Source organism: Mauremys reevesii, linkage group 9, assembly GCF_016161935.1.
Source record: "Mauremys reevesii isolate NIE-2019 linkage group 9, ASM1616193v1, whole genome shotgun sequence".
In the NCBI taxonomy this organism is placed as follows: Eukaryota; Metazoa; Chordata; order Testudines; family Geoemydidae; genus Mauremys; species Mauremys reevesii.
Window position 1 is genome coordinate 6,050,686 of NC_052631.1, and position 15,056 is coordinate 6,065,741.

Below are 15,056 nucleotides of genomic sequence, written 5' to 3' on the forward strand. Positions count from 1 at the left end.
AGAGTAAGGGCCATGTATTACCTCTGTATTTGGTGCGATCGCTACTGGACTACTGGATTCAGGTCTGGTGTCCACAAATCAAGCAGGACGTTGAGAAATTAGTGTGTTCAGAGAAGAGCCACAAGACAGATTAAACGGTTAGGCAGCCTGCCTTAGCAATAGACTCACGGAGCTCAATCTGTTTGGCTTATCAAAGAGAAGGTGAAGGGGTGACTTGATCACGGTCTATAAGCACCTACACGGGGAACAGATATTTGAGAATAATGGGCTCTTCTCTCCAGCACACAAAGGTCTACCGAGAAGGGGGCTGGAAGCTGAAGCTAGACAAATTCAGACTGGAAATAAAGGGCAGTATTTTAACAGTGCAGGGAAATAGCCACTGGATCAAGTTCGCGAGGGTTGTGGTGGATTCTCCATCACTGGCCGTTTGTCAGTTTCAGATGGGATGTTTTTCCCAATGATCTGCCCGAGAGGGAAACTGTCCAATGGCCTGTGTTCTGCAGGAGGTGAGCCGAGACGATCGCTCTGGGCCCTTCTGGCTTTGGAATCGATCAATCTGTTCAGCCGGTCATGCAGCCCTGCTGCCTTCCTGGTCCTGAGGGCTCCAGATCATATCACCTGGAGGCATCAAAGTCAGGGATCTAATGCAAATCCAGGAACTCACATGTCACAAGCAGACTGTGCAGTGATCGTCATCCAGGAAGGGTTCAGGTCAGTCATCCACAATGCCTGTATTATATACAATGAAATGCAAAGTCAGGAAATGCTGCAGGTGAAGGTGAACCCCTCTCCCACAACTCTACCCCCCCCCCCGCCCCCCACGTGCATTTTACGGGAACACTCCAATTGCCAGACCAGAGGGACCATTTCACGGTGGCCAACACCAGATGTGACAGAGGCAGGTGCTGGCTACCCCCTAGTGGACAATTGGGGAATAACCTGCCCATAAGGGAAGGGTCTTCCTGACATGCATTGACCTGCATGAGAGGGTTTCTATCCCTTGTTGTCCTGGAAGGACAGCTCGCATGGGAGCCATGTTTCCCAGGCTGGGCATGCAACTGGCACCATGTGTCTTTGGCCCTAGGAAAATGACGATGACTAGGGCTGCAGATTTGACACCGCATTTTTGAATAAAAAACCAGGGTCCTGGACGTCGTGATCTCTGAGATAAAATGCCAGGGCAGCTGAAATTCAATGATACCTCTTTAAAATCCTAGGCCTGCCTCCTTCTCCTCGCCCCACTGAGGGGGCACCCGCTGCCACGGCGACGTACTCACCTCAACCTTAATCCCAGCCTGGTGCAGAGGGGAGGTCCTGGATGGGCTGGGGATGGGGGGGAGTTGGAGAGCAAGCCCGCCCCGGCCCTGCTCTCACCCTACAGTGACAATTCCTGTCCTACAGGGATGGGCCTGGCTCCCCCCTTCAGACTTAGCAGCCTGGCATACAGGTCACTGGCAGAGGGGTGGACGGGCCAAACCTGAACATCACTGCCCAGCCCTGTAACACCAGGCTGCAGCGCCTCTCAATCATATTTAGCCTGGCCACACCCACCTCCGCCCCCAGGCCAAACCTAAGCAGCGAGGTGACTCCATGAGCCAGATTGCAATGCCCAGAGTGGGGTGCCGGGCCCAGACCTGCAGGACCCATTTATTAAAATCACAGACACAAAACCAAGTCACGGACAGAGGGGAAAATCACGGTATCCGTGACAGTTCTCCCGCTGTCACACACCTGCAGCCCTGCCCATGACCAGCCCACCGCCAGCAGCAGAACCGTTCTCTGCTGTGGGAGCAAAGCCTGCGAGCGAAGCCACATTTATCTCGCCAGCAGGAACAAGCTGCGATTCTTAGATGAGCGAACGCAGCTCCCCGGCCCTGGAGGACTGGATCCAGAGCGCTTTGTTCACCATGCCAGCTTCTGTCACAGCCCACCTCACTGGACTGATCATGCCCTATAGTAGCCAGCACTGACCAGCCCCAGCTGCCTGACAGTCAGGATGTGCTCTTCTCTGAGATCTCTGAGCACCTGAGTGGTGGCTGGGAAAAGGGCCTTGCATCCCGAAAGAGGGGTGGGCACTGCCAGGGCTCCACAGGGAACACATAAAATGCCCCCATATTGTCCGACCTGTCGGCTCCCCCAGCGAGCGAGAGACACGCCGATCGAGCTGGTCAGGCGGGAGGGGCGGTTTGTTGGCTGTCTCCCAGAGAAACACTCGCTGGAGAGGCAGCGTCGCCGTCCTGCAGCCGGCACCCTGGCCTAGTGCATACGTAGTCCCGCAGACACGGCTCATGCAGGATCTCGTCACGGTGGGGTGTCAGTCGAGAGGTCAGAGGGAGACTGACAGACAGGCCTGAGAGGGAGCAAGGCATGAGGGAGGAGGAGGCTTCTTGGGGGGGGGTCAAACGAGTCCTGTTGATTTCCACCTGACCAGGTCGGGTGCTCGCTCCAAAAGCCTGTCCTGCCAGACTCTGTCCTGCTGTTTCCCTGCCCTGACTCCTGGCCAGCCAGCCAGCCCTCCCTCCGCTCAGCTCCCATTGGATGCAGTGTCTGGGGAGGGAGATCCCACACAAAAAGGGAAAAGGGCTGACGCGCACGATGGTGGTGCTACAGGGTGTGTGGGGATGGTGGGTGTGCAGTGAAGACCAATTCTGGTTGCTCATGTCTAATTCCCTTTGGATTCCTCCTTCATTGCAGCAGCGAGCTCCAGGGGGAGGGGACTTGGGCCAGTGGTGCCTTTCCAAATGCATACACCTGGCCTGCTGGCAGCCTGCCCCCCCAGCACCCATCAGCGATGGTCTCGAGCTGAATTCACTGTTGTCCTTGTCACCACTCTGGAGATCTCCCCACAGAACCAAGAGGGAGGTGGTGGTAATATTTAAGATGCAATAGACGTTCAGAGGCACACACCAATTAATAGCTCCAGTCCCTTCCAGCCACGGATCTCACAGCGTCTCTGTTAGATAGGGCTGCTCTCTGTTTCACATAGGGGGAAACTGAGGCACAGGGAGATTAGCTGACTTACCCAAGGTTGCAAGACACAGCTAGTCTGTGGCAAAGGCAGGGCTGGAAACAAGATGGTTGCCCGTCTCTCAGCCCTGCCTTGCATCAATTCACTCATGCTGCCCAGAGGCAGGAGGTGGGATGGGGAGAAATGGATGCAAGACCCTCCCACTGCTTCAAATTAAAACTGCAGTTAGAACCGTAGCATCACATTCCTGTATTAGATACCCGGCTCCGCTTCTGTGCCGGGCGGGGGGTTAGGAACGCAGGGATAATAGCAGCCAAGTCCTGTGCAATTAGTCCAATACCAGCATTTAGCACTGAGGAGAGAGGAGCAAGAGATTTCAGGTTGCACCTGGGGGAGCCGGTTTGCAGCCTTTTCCACTCACGCCCGCCCTGCTCCGAGACAGGGTAGCAAGCAGGCGCTAGAGACCCGCAGATGATCCAACTCCCCCCTGCCCCCCCATGTAGGAGCTCAGTGTTTTCGGCCCGAACTGCCTTCTCCAGCCCCTGCCTCCTCCCCAAGCTCCTTCCCCTGCCTGATGGAAAAGGATGGCCCCAGATTACAGAGCCACAGGCCTCCCCACCCTGGCTCCCATTTTCTCCTTCCAAAAGAAAAGCTTTTGGGGGGAGATCCCTGCCAGAGCCAGTAGCCCATTGGGTAGGGTCCCCCCAGCACTGCTGTCTCTGGGTGCCTCTAAACTTCAATGCATTGCTCAGCACAACATCCCAAGGGGGCAGGGCAGATTTACAGCTGGGGCCCAGAGAGACAAAGGCCCAGCTCCCCAAGGGGAGTTAGGCTCCTGACTTCCTTCACAATCAATGGGAGTTAGGAGCCTAAATTCCTTTGTGGATTTGAACCTAAGTGACTTGACCAAGGTCACAAAGGGAATCTGTGGCAGAGCAAGGACTAGACCCCAGCTCTCCTGAAATGCACAATACTGCCCTAACCACTGGGCAATCCAGCTGCTTTCTACTCAGGCTAATGATCCTTCACACCTCCCTTCCAAGGCACCTCAGAAATAGGAATGAATTTAGCATCACAACCCCCTGGGAAGGTTGAGCTGATTTCCACTGTACAGATGGGGAAACTGAGGCACAGAGCGAGTGGCAGGGGACCATCCCTGGCTTAAGGTCACAGAGTGAGGCTATGGCACAGCTGGACAGAGATCCCGAGAGTCCTTGCTTCAACCATCCCACTTCCTCTCTGGGAGAACCACCTCTGCCGCAGAAGAAGGACATGTCTCAGCACAATGAGATTTGAGCTCACAACAATTTTTCATGTCAGGAGTGACCTTCAGAGAGTGGCCAGAGGCATCAGCAGAGAGCTGGGCTTTGACGTGACTTATCGCTGGTCCTTGCTCTTGGCTGGGCCGAGTGGAGCTGGGTGTGCTTCACCTGGGGGCGTATGTCGGCTCCCAACGCCGGCTGCTCCCAGGGCTGAGCTCCAGGTCGCTGGGTCATCAGGCAAAGATCCCCTTGCTGCCCTGAGAATCTCCACAGGGCTCGGGCCAAGAACGTCCCATGGGATTTTGCAATGGCCCAGGACAAGAGACGGCCTCCCGCACTGCGTTTCTCTCACGTCCTGGCACTAACCACTGCAGCCCCGGAGGTGAGTCGAAGGAGTCCAGCCTGCGCTGCCTGCAGGATGCAGTGTTTCCTGGAGGCCGGCGCTGCCTGGCGTGACACCCACTGTCACTGGGCATATGGATTTAACAGGCTCTGGGCCGGCAGTGGCCGTTTTCTCGGCTCTCGTGTCATTATCGCCTGGTATTTTCTGCATTAGCTCCGTGGCGTTATTTCCCTTCCCTGCTAGGATGCAATAATCTGTGCCTGGGCACTTGCTTTGTTCCCCTCCTTGCCTGGACCTTTCTTTTTATTTCTCTCCCAGTGTTTATGTTAGAGAGGCCCCCGGGCACTGGGGAGCCGTTGTGCTGGGGCTGGACAAGCACAGGCGACGAGCCAGGCCCTGCCCACTGGTGGGGACAACGGAGCCACAAACGTATTCATGGCCCAGTTAAGTCCCGTGGGCTGCCATGAGAGGAGGACTGGGCCCTCAGCCCCCAGCTTCCCTGACTTCCGTTGGCCTTTAGAGTGGAGGGGGAACACCCGTCAGCAGCGAGGAGGTGGAACATGCCAAGGGCGTGAGCATTGTGTCTAGGGACAGCAAAGCTGGGACATCTGGGATGATCCTGCGCCCATAAAACTGAACAGCCAGCAGTGTGTTGGGAGCACCCGGGCACCTCCCTTAAACAAGGGACGATCTTGGGCAGCTGTCAGCCTCACCACCCCTAGCAGCCTCCGGCTCACAGAGTTACTCCTCTGTGCTGTGAACGCAAAGGTCCAGGGTTCAAGCCCTGCCCATAACCCCTGAGGAGGCTGTTGGAGCAGCAGCCATGGTAGGGTGGCGTCTGTTCACACTGGGGGTGCTATGCAGACCGTTGATTATACCAGCAGGGCCAGGGACTAGAACCCAGGACACGGCACCCTCAGAGACTGGCTTCTCCATGTCAGTGCCTGCTGCTGGCCGGCGGGAACAAGCCTCCACCTCACTGCTGTGCTCTCGGGAAGGGACGTGGGGTTTCCTTGCCATGCCCGGAGCAGCGATCGCAGTGTGGTGAGGGGGCAGCCTCTATGTACGTCCTGGTTTAACTGCCCTGTGCCCCCTGCTCTGGGATTCCCTCTTTCTGTGTGTGACACCAAAGCCATGGCTGGGTCGGTGCCAGTGTGCGCAGGCAGGTAATAGAGAAGGCACCATCTACTGGCACACGGGGAGATATAACGTGGTCAGGGCCCGGGAACAGCTGCGTCTCTGCTTGCTGAGCCAGCCGGTCCCCCAGAGCAGGCCTGGGTCGTCTGTGCACCAACCAGCGGCCTTGGCATCCGCCTCACGTCCGTGGCACCACAGCCCCTTCTCCTGTCCCTCGCACGGGGCTCAAGGTGCAGCACGGCTGGGGGGGGGGAGAGGGCAGGCAATGGATTCCCCCCCGTGACAGGAATTTCCTCGCTGCGGAAGCAGCACAAGGAGGCTGTGGGTGGGGCTGTGACACTTCAGGCCCTGCCCAATCCACCATGGCTGCCATTAGGCGCCGGCCAACCCACCTTCAGTTGATTTATAGCATCACGGGTGAGGCACTCTGGGTAATTGCGCTGTATAAAGGACCCAAAGCAGTAGCCTGACCTCCCCTACCACTAGGAGGCGCTCCAGGGAGATGAAACTGGGCAGATGGAGCTGGTTCCAAGTGCAACCTTAGGGCCAGGGAGGCGGGAGCCTGGGTGCTGCACTGAAGTTACATGGGCACCTCCCTTGGGGTGTGAAAAATCCTTTTTTCCCCCAGGCTTCTGCAGACATAGGCAGGCATCAGTTACACTCGGCTCTTGCTTTCAAGCTTGTCTTTGCATCTGTGAGGAATGGCACAATTGTATATGAAATGAACGCTGAGCTACCGAGTTCCTCCGGGGTCTCCGGGAGCAGAGTGGAGAAAAGAGCGAACAATATACAGCCGGGCTAAGGCCCAGCGAAGTAGGCGAGGGCTGTTGGGCACCATCTAGGAGTAGCTGCGTGTTATTATCCAGGCGGGGAAAGCATCAGTCAGTTGTTACTATGATTTATTATTTGCATGGCGGTGCCAGGATGCATGAGGGGCTGATGGGAGGTGAGCACCATGGAACGGAGAACAGGAGCGAAGCTGCCAGTGGCAAAAATGGGGGTGGGGGGAAGAAGACTCCATTGGGAGCTGGGTATCTCAGGAGAGAGGTAGGATGCAGCACCCTGAGACCTTCATCCTGCCATAGGGAGGAGGAGGATGGACAAGACTCATTCTCACTGGTCAGAGCTGGGTCCCCATGGTAACTCCTCCGAGGGAAAGAGTGACCCCACCTGGAGCCAGCCCAAAGGGCAAACACAGAGCTGCCATGTACCCCCCCTCCCCAGAGTCTCCCATGCTCACCCCCCCACCAATCCTGGGTCTCACACACACACACCCCTCAAGTTCTGGGTCTCCCATTCACACACACCATTATCCAGGACCACCCAAGCACATAGCCCCCCCAGTCCCGGGCCATGCACACAATGCCCCCCCCAAGCCAGGGTGTCCCATGCACCTAGGGCCTCCCACATCCCCCCAGCAGCTGTAACGCAATGACAGTGTGCTGCATGCCACAAGCAGACCGTACCCAGGCTGTTCCGAGCAAGCCCTCGCCAGGCGGCTGATGCAGAATGAAACAGAGCGCGGGTGCAGGGAAGCAGAGCCCTTTGCAGAAAGCCGCCTGCCGGGGGCAGCATCCTCAGTGCTGTGCCGTGGGGGTGAGAGAGCCACATGCACCCCAAGGCCCAGGTCTCTCCAGCCTGGGACGGGGAGCTGCACTGACCAGGCGCTGAGCTGAAGCCCAGCAGGAAGGAAGGAAGGAAGCGACCTGTTAAAAGCCGCCATGGAGCAAAGCCAGAACCTTTCATCCCAGGGGGTCTCCAGCTTTTCCCTACTGGGGCCTGCTCTCCCAAGTGGCTGGGATCTGGACGGGACATCCCGCCTCCCTCAGAACTATGGGACGGGCAGGGCGGTTGTGAGAGACCCCGACACCTGTTCATGACCCCAGGTCGAGCACCCCGATTTAGCCAATAAAACGGAGACTGGCTCTGAACTGGCCCTGGTTTGGGGGCTGTAAAGTCACCCCTCCAACCAAGCCCCTAGGGCACAAGCCTGCCTGTAGGGCCCCACGGGGGGTACATGGATCCCAGCTTCTCCTGGGACGGATGCCTGCTGGAGCCACAGGCTGCCGTGTCTCTGAGTCCAGACTGACAATGGCCAGGGCAAAACCCAGCCTCCGCCTGGCCAGGAAATGGTCCTCATTGCCCGCTGGCTGGGCGCACCATCACGGCGCTTTGACTCCCTCTAGTGGAGACACGTCAAAACTACGTCGGGCCAGGGAAAGGGTGGGTTCGGCAGAGGCCCTGCCTAGGCAAGGAAACCGCGGGTCTCTCCCCCAGAACGAGCCGTGGTGGGGCTTGCCCTGCAGTGGTCCTGGCTACGATACCCGTCCTGGGCTCCCATCCCAGGGATGGCACAAGCTGCATGCCCCTGCCCAGCAATAGCCTCCACCCTCAGGACCAGACGCTGCTCTGCCCGGGGATGGACGGACACAGCCGTGAACTGCCCGGTCCGGGGACGGACGCCGCCACCATCCGCCCTGCCCGCTCCCCTGTGGTCACCGCGTGCTCCATCTGCACCTCGTTCTGGAGTCTCAATCAATGCCAGCTCCCTGGGCTAGCCTGGCTCCCGACACGTCGGGGCCCCTTTTCACAACATCCCTTGTGCAGGATCCTGCCGTGCTGGGAAGTGGCCAGCGCCTAGCAAGGGGCCTAGATGACCTAACCTGCCTGAGGCTAAAACGTGCCTCCTGGGACGTGCCCATGCCATTAGCTGGGCCCTGCAGCTAACCCGACACTGCTCACAAGCCGCTGCTGCGCACCAGGCCTCTCTGAGAGTCCGGAATGGCAGGGAAAGTGCTGTGAGGATGTACATCCGGTCCTGGCCCCGGCCCCGGCCCCCCGCCTGTCTCTGGGGAGGGGCACGGCAAGCTGCTCACATTGGCCAATGTCCCTGGGCAGCTCTGCAAAGCCTCCACCCCAGCCTCTTCTGGAAGCAGGGTCTGTGCTAGACGGGCCTCTGGGCAGAGTCACCCCCTGGCACCTGTCTCAGAGAAAACCCCGAGAAGCAGGGCTTGCGCCTTCCCACTCAGATCCCTTTCCCACTGCAATAAGCCGAGGCTCCTCAGCCCCCTGAGCAACATGCCAGATGGGCACAGGGGTGGGCAGACTGCCTCCTAAACCGGCACCTCTTTAACGGCTATGCCCCAGCAGTGGGCACACAACCTTCCATTGTTGGAGGCTTTTAAGAAGAGATTGGACAAACCCCTGTCAGGGATTGTCTAGGTTTACTTAGTCCGGCCACAGGGAGCTGGACTGGATGACTTCTCCAAGTCCCTTCCAGCCCGACATGTCTGTGATTACATTTGCTTAGCTCAGTTACCCTGGTAGCTGCTCGGGATGCACAAAGCAAGGCAGACGTTGGGAGCCCTTCTGGAACCGGCAAGGGGAAGGAAGAGGCGCATCCGAGTCCGGAGGTGTCTGATTGCCCAATCAAGGGGTGCAGGGAATGAGCGAGAGCTGGAAATGACCCTAAGGGAGCTCAGTCCGTTTAGCTGATGGAGAAGAAGATTGAGAGGTGACTTGATCACGGTAGATAAGTACCTTCCTGGGGAGAAAATACCGGCTACTCAAGGGCTCTTGTCTCGAGCAGAGAAAGATCAAGAACCAATGACTGGAATTCAAAGCCAGAGAAATTCAAGGTAGAAATAAGGGACACATTTTTAACAGTGGGGATGATTAACCATTGGAAGTCACTGCCAAAGGAAGCAGGGATTTGCCATCTTTTGACGTCAGATCAAGTCCGGCTGCCTGTCTGGAAGTTGTGCTTTAGCCAAACAAGTTACTGAGCACAACCCAAGGGTGCCTGGGTGAAATGCAACAGCCTGTGGCATACAGGAGGTCAGGCCAGAAATGATCCCGCCTGGCTTCAGACTCTCTGGATAAGTGACCGTGTATACAGGCCTCGTGCACATAACCTTCAGAGACGCTTCTCTTGGCTGGGAAGTCAGTTCCGAATGGCACGACACACACAGAAGAGGCAGGGCGGGACGGGAGATGCCGCACATCGGGACGGTGCATGGGCAGAAGTGAAGCTGGGGAAGGGGGCAGTGAGAACCTGGGCCAGAGCCTGGCATCGGAAGAGAACAGGGAGTGAGCAATTCTGAGACCTTTCCTGTCGATATCACAGCAGCAGCTGGAGGCGCCATCGGGCTGGGTGCTGGGTTAGTAGAAACAATCCCCGCCCAGACGGGCTTACAGGTGAAATGGACGAAGGTGGGAGAGGCCGTGACATGCCACAGAACATCAGAGGCACGACTAGACCCAGGTCTCCGGGGCCTGCTCTACAAAAACCATCCTTCCTCCACTTGAAAGCCCAGGAGAGCAGGGGGCAGGGATGGGGAGGAACAGATACAGCCGGGCCCACACATTCACGGGGTGCCTAAGAATTCAGCCCGAGGGCTTTGGGGAAGGAAGGTGCTACATGAACGGGGGGAGGCCCCAACACTTTTTACCAGCTGTAAGGGCGAGCGACGGGGGAAACGGGGCAGAGAGCAGTGGGGGGGGGGGCAGGTCGTGCGGGGAAGAGGAAGCACAGGAGCAAGGCCTCAGGGGACGAGGCAGGGCGGGGCCTGGGAGGGGGCTCAGCAGGAATGGGCGGCAGGAGGACGAGACCTCAGGGAGAAGGGGAGGTGCCAGGCTGGGACTTGTGGGAAGGGGCAGTGGGGCCCCCCCACGTTTAGGGAGCTTCCCGCTGCTCCTGACCTGAGCTAACTATTCCTTAACTGATCACAATGGTTCCTTCTGGCCTTCAACTCTCTGAATGATCATTATTAAATTAATTCTGTTAAGGTGGGAGGATCCTAAAAACGCCCTGTAGACACGTGGACTCACCCCTGCGGTGCCTCCTGCTGGTCGTCCTCAGGAATTAGCTCTTTGACCCAGGAGCGCCCTCTGCGGGCCACTGATCTGCTTGCCGTTGGCCCCCGTGTCCTTCCCTGGACCCCGGTGCCCTTTTCACTGGGGTGCTGCCCCCTGGCAGTACCCCACCGATCTGGGTCTCCCCTCCCTGGGGAACCCCCACCCCACTATCCCCACTTTGCCTCAGTTTTGGCTACTTCCCAGTCTCCATCTAGCCCCGTTCACTGGGGCAGCCTGCAGTATCAGCCGCTCATCACAGGGAAAGGGGTTTGGACCTGCTGCCTTTGCCTACCCCTGGGCTGCCCCCTGCAACCCCCAGTACCTGTTGGCCCAATGCTAGGCCGCAGCCTGGGGCTTTCCAGGCAGGAACTCCCCAGCTCCTCTGCCTGTCCCCAGCCCTGCTCCACTCCGGTACCCTGTGTCTAGCTCCCTGCAGCCAGGCCCATTTCCCTCTACAGGCAGAGGGAGACTGCCTGGGCTCCTGGCTCACTGCCTCTTATAGGGGCCAGCTGGGCCTGATTGGGACCTGGCCACAGCTGAGCCCACACTCCCCAATCAGCCCAGGCTTCTTGCCCCAGCCCCAGCCCTCTCCTGGGCTGTTTTAAGCCCCGAAGGGCAGGAGCGGGTAACCACCCCACTACACCTCGTATAATAAAGCACCCAGGCCGAGATCCTCCATGGGCTGATTTCAGTGGACATTAGATCCCCAAACACCTGTGAGGATCTGGGCCCTCGTGACTGGAGAAAAGGCGAATACAGACTAACTGGGCTTCCCGAGCAGGGCTGGCTCCAGGCACCAGCGCAGCAAGCAGGTGCCTGGGGCAGCCAACGGAAAGGGGCAGCACGTCCGGCTCTTCGGCGGCAATTCGGCAGCGGCTCCCTCGGTCCCTCTCGGAGGGAAGACCCTGCCGCCGAAGAATGAAGCAGTGGGGTAGAGCTGCCGCCGAAGTGGGGCGGCAAAAACGCTGGGGCTGGCCCTGTTCCCAAGAGGCTGCTCGGAGATCTGAGGTTAAATAAAACTCTCCGGGGGAGGAGGAAAACCAACCCAGAATCCACAGAGCCGGTTACCACTTGCAGGGAAATAAAAGGGCAGTGAAAGCCCAGCATGCTGGCCGCAGAGGTTAGCAGGAACCAGCCGCGCTTTTACAAACCCTGCAGCGGGGGAGCGGTGCATTCGTGGAGGACGAGAAAGTCACGATGGGGCCAGCACTGCGGAACGTTTTTAAAGCCTGCCTTTCACAAGGGAACTGAAGAGCAGCAGCCTGAGCGGTCAGGCCATGAAAACAGAGAAGGAACTGCTTGGAACATCGGCACAAAAAATCAGCCCCTCCAGATGTTAATTACGTGCAATGCCCCCTAACACATTGCGGCTCCTTGTCTGCCTCTAGTGGCAACATCACACAAATGGGTTTAGGAACACTTCTGGCCATGGGGATGGGGAAGGTTTTGTAGCCCAAGTTGAGGAGGCTGAGCCATGCTTTAGATCTGGAAGGGCAAGTTTCGGGCCAGACAGGTGGCACGTTCAGTGGCATCCTTACGCACCCCACAACATGGGATTGAGGCCGTTACATCCTGAACGTTTCACGCCATTGATGATGATTTCTCAGATCTGGGAGATTGGAGAAGATCGACCATGGTACCAATCTTCATACACAGAAAGAACACTGATCCCAGCACTTACCAACCAGTGAGTCCAACTTGTATCCCGGCGGGGCGGGGTGGGGGGGCAGTGCATGGGACCCCCAAGTAGCATGTCTTTGTAACGGACAGATCTGTTCAGTCTAATTGCTGTCTAAGCCAGACTTGCAAAGTGAGCGGCTGACGGGAGTAGCTGAGCGCACGTTGGGTCTCAGGAAGTCAGCTGCAATGTCGCTAGAAAATCATCCTGTCAAAGCTCATCCAAAACTGGCTGGATTGTGGAGTCAGAACGCTGCTGCCACGAGCATCTCTCTCCTGTCACTTCAGCTGCTCTCAGAAGCACGTCACTGGCTCCCCACCACACTCAGCATCAAGTGGAAATGTCGATTCTCTCCTTCAAGGCAGTGCATGGCGCAGCCCCCACCACCATCTCTGTCCTGAGCCCCTCTCGTGTTTCCCCTGCCCTCTCCATTCTGTCACTGACACCAGCCAGGCTACGCCAGCCCCTCCTGCGTGCCATGTCCTATGCTGCCATGCCTCTGTTCCTCCCCTCTAGCCTCCTTCCAATCGCTCCTGCAAACCCACTCCTGGAGCAACACTGACCCAAACGAGCACATTCATGCTTAAACGACGGCCCACGGAGCCAGGAGGCCATGTGCCAGGCACCAGCCCGGCCCCCTGATGGGATATCACGGCCCTTTCCCAGTGATGCCTATCCCTAGTCTCTCAGTATTTGGTGTTGTACTTAAAGCCTCAGCTCCTGGAGTCAGGTGATTAGGTGAGGTGCTCTTTTAAAAGCAACCAACACACACACACACACACACACACACGTCTTCCGCCCTCATGGCTGCAGGAAAAAGCTTGAAGATGTAATTAAGGGCTCCAGATCCACAAAGCAAAGAAACAGAACCCCACGTATATTGTTTTTAAGTCCCATGACAAGCCCCAGGCACGGGGCACCTTTCGCGCTGCAATGAGAGGCCTGGACCAGCTCCCAGTTCACCTTTCTGAGCCCAGGTTTCCAGGCCTCCCTGTGATGCTGCCCAGTGCCCGGGGCTGGGGTGCAGGGTGGGAGAACAGGGTGCTTGTCCGGTGATGCTGCCCAGTGCCCGGGGCTGGGGTGCAGGGTGGGAGAACAGGGTGCTTGTCCTGTGACGCTGCCCAGTGCCCGGGGCTGGGGTGCAGGGTGGGAGAACAGGGTGCTTTTCCCTTCAGCTGGAGCTTGTGGAGAACACTTCTTCAGAAAAGCTGGGCAGCTACCAGAGTCTGGCCACTGAGACAGCTCCGTGGTGCATATACCCCAATCCTGGCTGTTACCTTGGCCGTCTCCCCACCCCACAGCCCCTTTCTGATGTCCTAATCCTACATGGGAGGCAGTGTGGCTCAGTGGATAGTGCACTGGAATTGGTCTATCTCTGCTTCTGCCACTGACTTGCCGGATGACCTTGGCCAAGTCTCGGTGCCTCCGTTTCCACTCTGTATATTGGAGGTGATGCTGCAGATTGGCCCTGCTTTGAGCAGGGGGTTGGACTAGAACCTCCTGAGGTCCCTTCCAACCCTGAGACTCTGTGATTCTATGAGCCCCTCTGTAAAGCTCTTTGAGAGCTGCTGGGTAAAATCGCTGCACATGAGCTAAACCGTATCTTATTATTATATTCTGAGCTCTCTGGGGCAGGGTCTGCCCTCACTTTACTCATACGTGCATGGGCCCCCCAACTGGGGCCTCTGGGTGCCACCCCCAGTCTAATCCATACAACACCTGAGCCTCAAATCCTGTAACGAGAGGGCCTCCCCCCTGCTGCCTTGTGGGACTTCCCTGGCACTAGGATGCCATCCCGACCTGGGAGGGGTGCAGCGGCTCAGAAGTGCGAGCGCATTGCGAGCTCCGGGAGATGATGTGGGAGGGATGGAGACGTGTGGATTGGAAAGACCAGTTAATCCCCATGGAGGCCACTAGATGGCAGCCCCTGCTCCTTCTTTGAGGGCCGCCCCAGTAGGTGCCCGGCGCCCATGGCCTCAGCTGGGGCAGTGCCGCTCTCCCAGCTGGCCACGAGTCGTCTCCAGGGATGGCCCCGATTTCATCTCCAAATGGGGCCGGCCGCAGCCCTTGACCCCCAGGCCAGCCGCTGGGATGCCAAGAGGGACTAGACTTCCCCACCCCCCCAGCTCGCCCCCAGCGAGCAGCTTTGATTCCAGCCATCTGTGACCCCTTCGGTGTTCATGATCCTTCTCCCCATCCCATCCCACCCCCCGGCTGCTGGCCCTCAGGCAGAGGCCTGCTACGTCTCTGCGCCCGGCAACGTCCACCCAGCGCGGGGGCCGCTTTCCTACCTGGCAGGTGGGGGCCCAGGGAAGAGCTCCCCATCGGGATCATGGAGGCGGGGTCCCAGGGATCCGGGCCTCACCTGGACTCCACATGAGAAGCTGTGCGCTGGGGGGAGGTGTTAGGGGAAGATCCAGGAGACATCCAGCATGGTTCTCAGTCCAAACTCCCTGGCCCCCGCTGACTAGAGCTCTGCCGACCACAGCGATGTCCAACCCTGATCCCAGGGTGTGGCAAGGGCCTCTGATGTCATCTTCCTAGTTGTGACCTCACAACCGTTGCCATGGCGATCAATGATGGCCCCAAAATATACTCCTAGATTCTCAACCCAGCCCCTGGTTCCTCCCCCCTCTATTCAGAGGAGCAGCCTGACTCGATAGGGACAGAGCTCCCGGGGGCCGAGGGCTGGAGCCGGGGGAATGGGTGGCAGGACTAAGGGGGATCAGCAGAGCTGTGTGTCATGGGGGGAGGAGCGGGACTGTCATGGTGTGGACAGGGGCGCTGAAGACTAGGGGCTTTGGCAGAACT

General features: G+C 58.1%; 1 long non-coding RNA gene across 1 annotated transcript; it reads right to left on the minus strand.

Moving 5' to 3' along the window:
- Positions 1–333: 333 nt before the first annotated feature.
- On the minus strand, positions 334–14,774 carry LOC120371445. The gene is made up of 2 exons (XR_005584356.1): positions 14,611–14,774; positions 334–729 (listed from the first exon to the last, which is right to left on the minus strand). It is a non-coding gene; the product is annotated as an uncharacterized LOC120371445 (long non-coding RNA).
- Between the last annotated feature and the right edge of the window lie 282 nt (positions 14,775–15,056).